Source organism: Heterodontus francisci, chromosome 12, assembly GCF_036365525.1.
Source record: "Heterodontus francisci isolate sHetFra1 chromosome 12, sHetFra1.hap1, whole genome shotgun sequence".
Classification (NCBI taxonomy): domain Eukaryota; kingdom Metazoa; phylum Chordata; class Chondrichthyes; order Heterodontiformes; family Heterodontidae; genus Heterodontus; species Heterodontus francisci.
In genome coordinates this window covers 86,451,861-86,465,938 of record NC_090382.1, presented here as the reverse complement: position 1 = coordinate 86,465,938, position 14,078 = coordinate 86,451,861, and the positions used below count along the sequence as shown (strand labels likewise).

The following is a 14,078-nucleotide window of genomic DNA, read 5'->3' as shown; positions in this document are numbered from 1 at the left end:
GGCCCATCACAGCTTCCAGTGCCCGGGGGCTGGGATGCTTTATCATCCATCTCGGAGTTCTGCCGCCTCTTTTGAAGGGGCTGTCGTTCCAGCATTTCCCCGTCCAGTGAAGAGGAGTTGTTGCAGTCTGATTCAGAAGAGAGCCTCCTCTTGCCACTGGTTTGGGTGGTGGCTTTGGGATGTTTTTTCTTTGTGGTTTTCCTCTGGACCACTTGCCACTGACCTGTTTGTCCATCTGCTGCCTCCTCCTCCATTGATTCTGTCTGTGGAGGAGGGGTTTCCGGGCGCTGGGTAGGTGCTGGGTCGTTGGTTTCAGCCGCCTCCCCTTCCTTCTCAGGTTGAAGTTCCTCACTGCGGAGAAGGGCGCTGGTCTCCTTTCGAACAGCGGACGCCTTCGTCGAACCTTCTCCCGGCCTTTCCTTGGACCTTGTCGCCTGAGCATAGCTGAGGCAACGTTTGGGACAAGTCTTGTAGAGATGGCCTGCCGCACCGCACAAGTTGCAACACTTAGTCTGTTTACAGTCCTTGGTCTGATGGCCTTCCTCCTTGCAGTTCTTGCAAACAACCGTGCTGCAGTTGGCTGCCATGTGACCAGATTTGCCACAGGTGCGGCAAACTCTGGGCTGCCCAGCGTAGACCAAGAAGCCTCGACTTCCCCCGATAGCGAAGCTGGAGGGAGGGTGGATGATGGCTCCACTGGGATCTACCTTCAAGGTCACCTTGACCTGCCGCTTGCTGGTCCAGATCCCAAAGGGGTCCTTGACATCAGTGCTGCTGCCGGCCACCTCGACGTACCTGGCGAGAAAGGTGAGTACATCCACCACCGGAACATGGGGGTTGTAGAGGTGAATGGTCACCACCCGGTCCCGTTGTGACGGAAGCGTGAAGAGCGGCTCCGCTGTGAGGATCGACAGTGGCGCCCGGTCCCCTTTCTCCTTGAACGCCTTCAGGAACTTGATGCATCCCGCCACGTTCCGGAACGTCACGTCGAAGTATCCACTGCTGGGGAAATCCTGCAGGCAGAAGACGTCCGTCGCTTGAAATCCGCAGCAATCGAAGAGAATTTTCTTGATGAAGAAGGTGCGATCGACCGGTGCATCTCCTTCCTTGTCCTTCACGACCACCCGAACGGTGTTGCGCACTCCCTGGCCCGAAGCTCGAAAATTGGTTATAGCCATTTTACTCAAAGCTTTCCCAGGATCAAAAGGCAATGATCATGGTCTCTTCTCAATCAAATAAGCACTGATAAGAACAGATACTACACTTGATCTTAGCCAAAAGGCCGAGAAGCGATATACTTTTTTTTTTATTTCCAAAATATACTTTATTCATAAAAATCTGTAAAAATTACATTGCCAAACAGTTTCCAAACAGCACCAAAAAATACAAACATTGCAAGGGAGATCAGTTTCCTTCAATACTGTCATGAGTTTCTTCCCAACCCTTCCGTTTCACAATTGTCATGTCAATTACAGTTTTACATTTACAGCAATTGAGAATATTAACGAAACAGTTCGAGGGGTTTCCCATGGATCCAGCCCCTCAGTCCAGCTTGGTGGGGGAACCTTACACTGTGGTCTTTCCCCATTGAGCCTTTGCTGCGGCTGCCCCAAGCTTTAGTGCGTCCCTCAGCACGTAGTCCTGGACCTTGGAATGTGCCAGTCTGCAACATTCGGTGGTGGACAACTCTTTGCGCTGGAAGATCAGCATGTTTCGGGCAGACCAAAGGGCGTCTTTCACCGAATTGATAGTCCTCCAGCAGCAGTTGATGTTTGTCTCGGTGTGCGTCCCTGGGAACAGCCCGTAGAGCACAGACTCCTGTGTTACAGAGCTGCTTGGGATGAACCTTGACAAAAACCACTGCATCTCTTTCCACACCTGCTTTGCAAAGGCACATTCCAGGAGGAGGTGGGCGACCGTCTCTTCCCCACCACAGCCAATGCGGGGGCACTGTGCGGAGGGGACGAGACTTCGGGTGTGCATGAAGGATCTGACGGGGAGGGCCCTTCTCACCACCAGCCAAGCTACGTCTTGGTGCTTGTTTAAAAGTTCTGGTGATGAGGCATTCCGCCGAGAAGCGATATACATTTTTTGAAACAGTTAGAGTTAGAATGGGAAAAATCTCTCTCTGTCTGAGATTCTGGTTAGTAAAGTGGGATAGGCTCATATCAAGGGTGAGGTTTGCATAACTAATTATCTTCGATTTTATTATGATGGAAACACTAAAGAGAGACATTTAATGTCTCCAACTTTTACAGAAGGTTCTCTGACATTCGTGTATCTATCACTGAATTATTTCTAAAGGGGGAAAATTTGGATAAGGTGCAAATATGGGTACAGGGGTTGCAATGCATGACTAACCAGCTCATTTGATGCAGGCAGCACACAAACTTCATGCTGCCTGCTCATTTACATGATTACAGCAATCAGCCATCACAAAGCATGCTATTGAGTGGCTGCACACTTCGGGGACACAAAATCTTGAGAAGCTAGCATGAGTTCAACCGAGCCTGCACTACTTAAAGCAAGCCTGCACCTGTTAAAGGGAAGGTGTATTTGGCTGGAACGGGTGCTGAAATTCATTACAGAAGTGATTCAGACCTGGGAAAGGCACAGGAATGGTGATTTCCAAGGTTCCCCGGCAGAGCATTGGAGGCTTTGCTGCAGGGGGTCAAAATGAGGAGAGAGGCCCCCCTATTAACAGGGTTCCAGAGGCCCTCCAGAGGAATTCTGAGAAGGTAATGGGGCAGTTAACAGTCACAGTCAATGCCAGCAGTGTAGCCCAGTGGACCTGGATTCAGGGCCGAAATAAGTTCAATGACCTCACACGAGTGATCAAGGTCAGTGAATGCACCTCGACATGCTACATTCCACCAACTGCATCACTAGCCTCCCACATTGCTCAATGCACCACACCCCCTTTACTCACATTCATAGTTTCATCTCATCCTCCCACACTTGGCACTGTGCAAGCCTCACACTCAGATAGCATACTTTGCATGTTGCCAGCTATTCAGTCATGACAGCCACATCACTCAAATACATTGCACCACACTGATTGACACACCTTTCTCTTTTGCAGGATAAGGCAGTATCTAACTGAAGGCAGCAGCACCAAACCAGTGGAAGATGTGCACGATTGTATGTCCTCACCCCGATGGAGGGGACAATGCTTGCCATCATTGGAGCAGCCATGACTGAAGCTGTGTCCAGCAGTGGGGTCGAAAGGATTGAAGATGATAGTATGCTCTTACCTAATCTTCCTTCTCAATATCCAACTTCTCCCTCTTCCCACAATCTCTTCTGATTCTGAGCTGCAGATGGTGTAACATGCACTCTTGCTTTCCCCCCTTTCTCTACCCGCAACCTTACCCTTGTGCCTTTCTACTTTCAGATACCCAAGAATTGCCACCTAGCCAGACAGTGGTGCAGGAACATGAAAGTGCAAGAGAAACAAAAGACTGATGATGATGAAGCATCACCACTTGGTCTCACACTCACAGTCACCAACTCAGGTACTGGCATTGCGTGTACTTTAGAGGGTACCTTAGAGGCAGGATCTGCATCTGGTGAGTCATCAGGTATGAGTGGCCTGCAGCCAGGGCAGGGGGAAAGGGTAGTGCAGGTGCCAGCTCCCCAGAGTGTGAGGTCGCAAACAAGTTCAACTGCAGGGGACTCAGCTGAGGACCTCGTTGGGGCGGCATACAGCAAAAAGCTGATGGGTGTGCAAATTGCATGCAGGATACAGTAAGCCATGACAAATCATGACACATGCTCTGGCAAGCACTGCAGGGCTCCTCCAGAGTGGTCCAGGCAGCAGAAGCATTGCTTAAGCACTCCAATCATCTGCTCGATGACATTTCATGTGGCAGCATAGCTTTTGTTATATGCACTCTGCCTGTTTGTGCTTGGGTTGCGTACCGAAGTCATGAGCCCAGTGGTCAGCAGATAGCCCTTGTCACCCAGTAGCCACGTGGTGGCTCAAATACTGATGGTACAGCAGACTGGCGCAGAATAACTGCTGCCAGCATTCTGGGCATTCACTTGCATAATGTACATGTCAACTGCACATTCAGGCAGTGGAATCATTTGAGGTACTTCTCTGCATTTAGATGTAGCCCCCACAAAGTCACAAACAAAGCAAAAATGTTACAATTAAAGGATAGGCTGTTGTTACTTATAATGGCCAATAGAATGCCATATGCTGAGAAGCTTTAGTTTAGGTTTGGCTTGATGGCTTTGCATAGCCATCCATTACATTCAGCATGTGCCATCCTTTTGCAACATCAACATTAACTGCCAAATTTCATGTATGTACAGTGACTACCTAAATGAAGCACTGGAGGGAATGCTGACACCTGTGGAACAGTACTCCAGCTCAATTCACTTGCCCCAATTTTAACTCAGGGCATAAGTACACGACCCTCTATCACCCTAGTCCAGAGTGTGAAATCTGGGAGATTTTAACTTCCGGACTTCATTTAAACGATGAAACTCCGACTCCCACTCAAACCTGTTGGTATTCCCTACATGGCCTTCAAATTTCAGGCTGCCAGGGACCCAACGGAATGGTCTCCAGCATAAGACATGTGTTTTGGGGGTTCCTAAGGTGAATGCAAATGAGGGGAGGGAGAGGGAAGCTGGGGAGGACCAAGGCTTTCTTGTGTGGTCCAGAAGAGTACTCCCGACCCACAAGGAAATCTAAATAAATTTGAATAATTACTTTTGTGGGTCTGTTCTGGCCCTGAATGTCTTCCTCTCTGGGTTTGTCTGCAGGAAATTTACTTCCTCCTCCCACTCAGGCTATCTCGTAAAAACTGCAGTTGGGTTCTGGAGATGCCATTGGCTCTCAGATTACTTCAGGGAGTGACTGATGCCACTGAATCCAGGATTTTATCCAGACAGACTAAACTTCTGAACTATTATGAACAGCTACATTTTTGAAGGAGGGAGGGTTTCTGTATTCATCAAAGTGGTAGATTTTTTTGATGCTGTGAAGTGGAGTAATTTTACAGTTAGCATCCAGCACTCCCAGATCAGTTACAATAAGGGGAGGCAGTAGCATAGTGGCAATGTCACTGGACTGGTAGCCCAGAGGCCCAGGCAAATGCTCTGGGGACGTGGGTTCGAATCCCACTACAGCAGATGGTGAAATTTGAATTTAATTAATAAAATCTGGAATTAAAAAGCTAGTCTAGTGTGACCATGAAGCCATTGTCGATTGTTGTAAAAACCCATCTGGTTCACTAATGTCCTTTAGGGAAGGAAATCTGCCGTCCTTACCTGGTCTGGCCTACATGTGACTCCAGATCCACAGCAATGTAGTTGACTCTTAAAATGCCCTCTGAAATGGCCACTCAGTTCAAGGGCAATTAGGGATGGGCAATAAATGCTGGCCTAGCCAGCGACGCCCACATCCCATGAACGAATAAAAAAAAAATACAGGTGAGATGCAGGATGAACCTTCCTCTCCACTGCTGAATAACATTCCTTAACTTGTTGTGTCCAAGACGCAGTCTGTTAACTAAATTCAACTTCTTTGACCTAACTTGGTATCTTTATTTGTGTGCTTGTTCGCAATGTCAACTTTCAGCTATTTAAATTTAAAATATACTGGCTTAGAAGACTAGAGCAGGTTGCTCTTCGGTTTCCTGGACAGCAGTGGACACATCGGTGAAGGATACAAAAGTAGGGTAGTGGTGGCAACAATAGTGAAAGCAACAATGGTGGTGGCGGTGGCAGTGGCAGAGATGTGAGCAGCAACAGCAATAATGTTGGCAGTAGTGATGATGCTAGCCAAGGACGAAAAGGCAGCACAGTAGTGGGGAGTGGGCAATGGCCAAAACAGCAGATGGAAATGGATTAGACGAGACCAGGAAGTTAAGAATAAAAAAATAAGTGAGGTACAGCGGTTTTGTGCATTGGTGCTTGGATTATTAATATGGATGAAGCTTGAATTACTTTTGTATAAAAACTTGGATTATTAATGTATGAATGTACATAACAATTTACATAACAACAGCACAAAACCCCAGATAGACACGGAAACAGGATTTCCACCAGACTTCCACTGAAGTTACAGCAACTGATCAGCAGAAGCCTTAAATAAATTTTTGTCATTAGAATGTGGGGCAGTGGGTGGGGGGGGGAGGGGGTGGCGCTGGCAGAGGGCGGGGGCGGTTTCGTGATTTGTGAGGGTGGGATAGGCTTGGATATTTTGTCAATGGATGGCTCACGCTTTATATGCAACCCACTGACTGGCAGTAGCACACGGATTAGGCCCCCTGCTCTAAAAGTTTGAACACAGCTATCTGTACCGTCAGCATGTTACTGTAACAATGTATTTCGTTTTCCCACATCGGCTAGCCTTGGAGTCACTCAGTGAAAGTTTCAAATTAGCACTAACTAAGTACAATTACATCATATTAAAAATATTGTAGTACACCATAAAGATTAAAGTTGCCTTTGCCACTGAGTCATTAACAGTCAGACTAAATACTGCCTCTTATTTCAATTCTTGTCTGCAAACTTATGTCATCTTCTGACTTCCTTTCATTTTACTACATTTCATTGTCTCCATTAATTTTCTTTGTCGATTTTTCCCTCTATTTACATAACATTCCAAGAGGACTGGAGAAAAAGTTGTTCCCAGGCCTCTTCCAATACCATGCTGTATCTAGCTACTGGGAAGTAGCTTGGATGTCTGCTGTGAAGTGCCTTAGGATGCTTTATTATATATTTTATTATCCTAAAAGCATGATATAAATGCAAGTTATAGTTCTTCCCCAATGAAAGCACCAAAATTTGGAATCTCACACACAAACCCACATCCTATCACTCTATGGCACACTGTGTTAGGGCAGTGATTAATTTTCAAGGAGAAGGAGCTACATAATGTCAGTACGAAGCCTTGGCAATGTGGGCTTGTGCTGCTTATGATTTTTTGACAATAACATCCACTTGTGCTGTTTGTGTACAAGGTTTCCAACCAGCAATGCAGACTCATAAAACTCATATCCCAAACAACAGAAGAAAATAATAGGTAGCTATGCACATTTAATACAATTACACTACCAGTCACGTTTTGGTTTAGCGTTTGAGTGAACCAATTACTTTTTATTCACTCTCAAAATACAGGACCAAACTTTTTCCATTTACTCCCAGTATATAGTATTTCTGCTGCAAATATTAATGCTGAAATAGACAATCTTTTCCCACTCATTCTTTGCCCACCAGTCTACATGTTCAATTTTTTTGGTTGGGACGTAGAAGCACACCGCAACAGATGGTCAACTCCAGCTGTATATGTAATTATAGAAGTGATCTCAGTATTTAATTTATGAGCTAATACAGGGAAGTGTTTTAGTCTTTATGTATTATTCTCTCTTCTGATAGATTGTAATAATGAAGTTTTCAAAAATAAATGTACCTGTTTTATTGCCTTGCTTTTTGCTGACTGTAACAGAGATCATTTATGTGCACTTTATTAGATTGGACATGGATCCTGCTAAAATACCACAATACAGACACTCTCTGGAATTTTAAATCTGTGGTTTACACAAACTATAACAAACTCTATTGTCAAACACAGAAATGTTGTGACTACGTTCCATTGATGTAGGTAATCCTGTGGTGAGTAACACACTTCCTGGCTCCTCAAAGTCTGTCCACTAACTACAAGGCACAAGTCAGGAGTGTGATGGAATACTCTCCACTTGCCTGGATGGGTGCAGCTCCAACAACACTCAAGAAGCTCGACACCATCCAGGACAAAGCAACAGGCTTGATTGGCACCCCATCTACAAACATTCACTCCTTCCATCACCGACACACTGTGGCAGCAGTGTGTACCATCTACAAGATGCACTGCAGCAATGCACCAAGGCTCCTTAGACAGCACCTTCCAAAACCACGATCTCTACCATCTAGAAGGACAAGAGCAGCAGATGCATGGGAACACCTCCAAGCCACACACCATCCTGACCTGGAATTATATTGCCGGTCCTTCACTGTCGCTGGGTCAAAATTCTGGAACTCCCTTCCTAACAGCACTGTGGGTGTACCTACCCCACATGGACTGCAGCGGTTCAAGAAGGCAGCTCACCACCACCTTCTGAAGGGAAATTAGGGATGGGCAATAAATGCTGGCCTAGTCAGCGATGCCCACATCCCATTGAACGAATAAAAAAAAAGGTGGATGTCACATCTCAGGCTGAATTGAATCACACTTGAACTTCAACAAAGATTTCACAAGTGTTTACTAAAGACTTCTGTAGAGTTCTTGCTTACTGCTCTCACTGTGGCTACAGAGCTATTAGATCTTACAACAACCCCCAGGTCAGATGTTTTTCCCAAAGCACAAAGCTAGTTTCAGTTTCCCTTCCAAGTACCATATATTCTCTAATACGCAAGCCCACACATATAATCATGACAGTGGATTCCAGATAAGACCAGCTTTATCCCCAGTTAGTTCCTTAAACTGAATTCTGTAGACCACTGGCGATTGCAGGTCGACCAAAATCTGGTTCAATTCAGTATCTAACTAGTTAGGGCAACAAAAGCCAGAGCTCCCTGGATGATGAAAGAGACAGTGTGTAAGATGAAGCAGAAAAAGGGTGAGTATGACAGATGTCAGATTGATAATACAAGTGAGAACCAGGCTGAATATAAAAAGTTCAGAGGGGAAGTGAAGAAGGAAATAAGAGGGACAAAAAGAGAGAGTATGAGAACAGACTGGCAGCTAGCATGAAAGGGAATCCATAAGTCTTCTGTAGACATATAAGTAGTGAAAAGTTAGTAAGAGGAGGGGTGGGGACAATTAGGGATCATAAAGGAGATTTACAAATGGAGGCAGAGGGCATGGCTGATGTTCTAAATGAGTACTTTACATCTGTCCTAACCAAGGAAGAAGGTACTGCCTTGGACCGGAGCGGTGACGGCAGGTGGCAGTCGGCAGGCGGACCTGGGAGGAAGCTGATCCGGAGCAGGACCTGTGAAATAAAGAGCGGGGCTCGAGGCCTACGCTTACCTTGGACTGGAGCGTGGCATCAGTCGGCAGGCTCTCTCGATCTTTCTCTCTCTCTGTTCTGATGCGCGCTGAGTTTCAAAGGAGGAAAAAAAAGACTTACAGTGACATCACGGGAAATCTGTAAGCTGATTGGTTGGGTAAGTAACAGCTGTTAGTGCCTGCAAATAGCTTTAAAAATCAGGGGAGAGAAAGTTATTTTTTTTAATAAAAACCTCAAAACCTACCTTATAAGTGATAATAAAAGCAAAATACTGCGGATGCTGGAAATCTGAAATAAAAACAAGAAATGCTGGAAATACTCAGCAGGTCTGGCAGCATCTGTGGAGAGAGAAGCAGAGTTAACGTTTCAGGTCAGTGACCCTTCTTCAGAACTAGCAAATATTAGAAATGTAAAAGGTTATAAGCAAGTAAAGTAGGGTGGGGCAAGAGATAACAAAGGAGAAGGTGTAAATAGGACAAGGTCACAGAATAGCTGACCAGAAGGTCATGGAGCAAAGGCACACAATATGTTAATGCTGTGTTGAAAGACAAAGCGTTAGCACAGATAGGGTGTTAATGGACTGAAATTGAACAGCCGCAAGTACAAACATGAAAAAACAAGTGGGTAAGCAAACTGAACAAATTAAGATGAAATAAAATAAAATAAACAGAAAAAAAATTTTAAAAAGGAAAAAGAAAAAAATAACTAAAAATAAAAGTAAAATGGGCAGCACGTCATGCTCTGAAATTATTGAACTCAATGTTCAGTCCGGCAGGCTGTAGTGTCTCTAGTCGGTAAATGATATGTTGTTCCTCGAGCTTGCTTTGATGTTCACTGGAACACTGCAGCAATCCCAACATAGAGATTTTTTTTTACAATTAGAACATTACAGCGCAGTACAGGCCCATCGGCCCTCGATGTTGCGCCGACCTGTGAAACCATCTGACCTACACTATTCCATTTTCATCCATATGTCTATCCAATGACCACTTAAATTCCCTTAAAGTTGGCAAGTCTACTACTGCTGCAGGCAGGGCGTTCCACGCCCCTACTACTCTCTGAGTAAAGAAACTACCTCTGACATCTGTCCTATATCTATCACTCCTCAACTTAAAGCTATGTCCCCTCGTGTTTGCCATCCCCATCCGAGGAAAAAGACTCTCACTATCCACCCTATCTAACCCTCTGATTATCTTATATGTCTCTATTAAGTCACCTCTCCTCCTCCTTCTCTCCAACGAAAACAACCTCAAGTCCCTCAGCCTTTCCTCGTAAGACCTTCCCTCCATACCAGACAACATCCTAGTAAATCTCCTCTGCACCTTTTCCAAAGCTTCCACATCCTTCCTATAATGCGGTGACCAGAACTGCACGCAATACTCCAGGTGCGGTCTCACCAGCGTTTTGTACAGCTGCAGCATGACCTCGTGGCTCCGAAACTCGATCCCCCTACTAATAAATGCTAACACACCATATGCCTTCTTAACAGCCCTATTAACCTGGTTAGCAACCTTCAGGGATTTAGGTACCTGGACACCAAGATCTCTCTGTTCATCTACACTACCAAGAATCTTCCCATTAGCCCAGTACTCTGCATTCCTGTTACTCCTTCCAAAATGAATCACCTCACACTTTTCCGCATTAAACTCCATTTGCCATCTCTCAGCCCAGCTCTGCAGCCTATCTATGTCCCTCTGTACCCTACAACATCCTTCGGCACTATCCACAACTCCACCGACCTTCGTGTCATCCGCAAATTTACATACTGTGTCAGAAAACCCTCCTGCACACACTGGACAAAAACTGACCCATCTAAAGTACTCGAACTATAGTATTTCCAGTCAATATTTGGAAAGTTAAAGTCCCCCATAACAACTACCCTGTTACTCTCGCCCCTGTCGAGAATCATCTTCGATATCCTTTCCTCTACATCTCTGGAACTATTCGGAGGTCTATAAAAGACTCCCAACAGGGTGACCTCACCTCTCCTGTTTCTAACCTCGGTTAGATATGAGCATGAGAGCAGGGGGGAGTGTTGAAATGGCAAGCAACCGGAAGCTCATGATAAGTGATAAGGTTAGTACTACTAAAGTGTGTTTTTTGTTTTTAATTAGTGTAATTTATTAATAATTACTAGTAATTATTACCTTTTTTTATATATAGTAAGTAGTGGTTTTTAGGGAATCACGGTCCTAGTGTAAATAATCTCAAATGTTTGAGTAAATTAAGGGTAAGTCATGGCAGGGCAGTTCAGCAACGTGCAGTGCTCCTCCTGTGCAATGTGGGAAGTCATGGACACAAGGAGTCCCTTAGGTCCATCTCCCTCTCTAACAGATATTCCGCTTTGAATACTGGTGGGGGAGATAGCATCTCATGGGGATGCAGCAAGAGTCAAGTCTGTGGCACCACGGGTGGCTGAGCTGCACAGGAGAAGCTGAAAAAGAGTGGGAGAACTATAGTGATAGGGGATTCTATCATAAGGGGTACAGATAGGCGTTTCTGTGGCCACAAACGTGACTCCAAGATGGTATGTTGCCTCCCTGGTGCTCGGGTCAAGGATGTCACGGAGCGGCTGCAGGATATTCTGAAGGGGGAGGGTAAACAGTCAGAGGTCGTGGTTCACATTGGTACCAATGACATAGGTGGAAAGAGAGATGAGGTCCTGCAACAAGAATTTAGGGAGCTAGGTAGCAGATTAAAAAGCAGAACTTCAAAGGTTGTAATCTCTGGATTACTCCTGGTGCCATGTGCTAGTGAGTATAGGAATAAGAGGATAGAGCAGATGAATGCGTGGCAGGAGGGAGGGCTTTAGTTTCCTGGATCACTGGGTCTGTTTCTGGCGAAGGTGGGACCTGTACAAGTTGGACAGGTTGCACCTAGAACAAAGAACAGTACAGCACAGGAACAGGCCATTCGGCTCTCCAAGCCTGCGCCGATCTTGATGCCTGCCTAAACTAAAACCTTCTGCACTTCCGGGGCCCATATCCCTCTATTCCCTTCCTATTCATGTATTTGTCAAGGTGTCTCTTAAACATCGCTATCGTATCTGCTTCCACCACCTCCCCTGGCAGCAGGTTCCAGGCACTCACCACCCTCTGTGTAAAAAATTTGCCTCGCACATCCCCTCTAAACTTTGCCCCTCGCACCTTAAACCTATGTCCCCTGGTAACTGACTCTTCCACCCTGGGAAAAAGCTTCTGACTATCCACTCTGTCCATGCCGCTCATAGCTTTGTAAACCTCTATCATGTCGCCCCTCCACCTCCGTCGTTCCGGTGAAAACAAACCGAGTTTTTCCAACCTCTTCTCATAGTTAATGCCCTCCAGACCAGGCAATATCCTGGTAAACCTCCTCTGTACCCTCTCCAAAGCCTCCACGTCCTTCTGGTAGTATGGCGACCAGAATTGCACGCAATATTCTAAGTGTGGCCTAACTAAGGTTCTGTCCAGCTGCAACATAACTTGCCAATTTTTATACTCTATGCCCCGACCGATGAAGGCAAGCATGCCGTATGCCTTCTTGACTACCTTATCCACCTGCGTTGCCACTTTCAGTGACCTGTGGACCTGTACGCCCAGATCTCTCTGCCTGTCAATACTCCTAAGGGTTCTGCCATTTACTGTCTACTTCCTACCTGCATTAGACCTACCAAAATGCATTACCTCACATTTGTCCGGATTAAATTCCATCTGCCATTTCTCCGCCCAAGTCTCCAACTGATCTATATCCTGCTGTATCCTCTGACAATCCTCATGATTATCCGCAATTCCACCAACCTTTGTGTCGTCCGCAAACTTACTAATCAGACCAGCTACATTTTCCTCCAAATCATTTATATATACTACAAACAGCAAAGATCCCAGCACTGATCCCTGCGGAACACCACTAGTCACATCCCTCCATTCAGAAAAACACCCATCCACTGCTACCCTCTGTCTTCTATGACCGAGCCAGTTCTGGATCCATCTTGCCAGCTCCCCTCTGATCCCTTGTGACTTCACCTTTTGTACCAGTCTGCCATGCGGGACCTTGTCAAAGGCTTTACTAAAGTCCATATAGATAACATCCACTGCCCTTCCTTCATCAATCATCTTCGTCACTTCCTCAAAAAACTCAATCAAATTAGTAAGACACAACCTCCCCTTCACAAAACCATGCTGTCTCTCGCTAATAAGTTCGTTTGTTTCCAAATGGGAGTAAATCCTGTCCCGAATAATCCTCTCTAATAGTTTCCCTACCACTGACGTAAGGTTCACCAGCCTATAATTTCCTGGATTATCTTTGCCACCCTTCTTAAACAAAGGAACAACATTGGCTATTCTCCAGTCCTCTGGGACCTCACCTGTAGCCAATGATGATGCAAAGATTTCTGTTACGGCCCCAGCAATTTCTTCCCTTGCCTCCCTCAGTATTCTGGGGTAGATCCCATCAGGCCCTGGGGTCTTATCTACCTGAACCGGAACGGGACCAACATCCTTACTGGGAGGTTTGCTCGTGCTGTGGGGTTTGGGGGGGGGGGGTTTAAACTAATTTGGCAGGGGGATGGTACAGTAGGGGGTGATGCACAGCTAAATATAGAAAAGAAATTGAGTCAGTCTGGAGCAAATATAGCCTTGTTCAGGCACAAGCGCATAATGCAAGGCTGGATTGCATCTATTTTAATGCAAGGAGTCTTACAAGTAAGACAGATGAATTGAGGGCATTGATTAACACATGGGAATACGATATAATTGCGATCACAGAAACATAGTTGAGGGACGGGCAGGACTGGCAGCTCAATATTCCAGGATATAGAATCTTCAGGCGTGACGGGAGGGGTGGGGGGGGGGATGTAAAAGAGGAGGTGGCATTGCACTATTGATCAAGGAATCAATTACTGCAGTAAGGAGAGATGATATCTTAGAAGGTTCCTCAAATGAGGCCATATGGGTAGAACTTAAAAACAAAAAGGTGGCAATTACTTGGCTGGGAGTGTACTACAGACCTCCAAGTATTCAGGGAGAGATCGAGAAGCAGAAATGTCGGCAAATCTCAGAGAGTTGTAAAAATAATAGGCTAATAATAGTAGGG

General features: G+C 45.7%; 1 pseudogene; it reads right to left on the bottom strand.

The window, feature by feature from the left end:
• Positions 1-1,185: 1,185 nt before the first annotated feature.
• LOC137376103 (U2 spliceosomal RNA) lies at positions 1,186-1,294 on the bottom strand (annotated as a pseudogene).
• Positions 1,295-14,078: the final 12,784 nt, after the last annotated feature.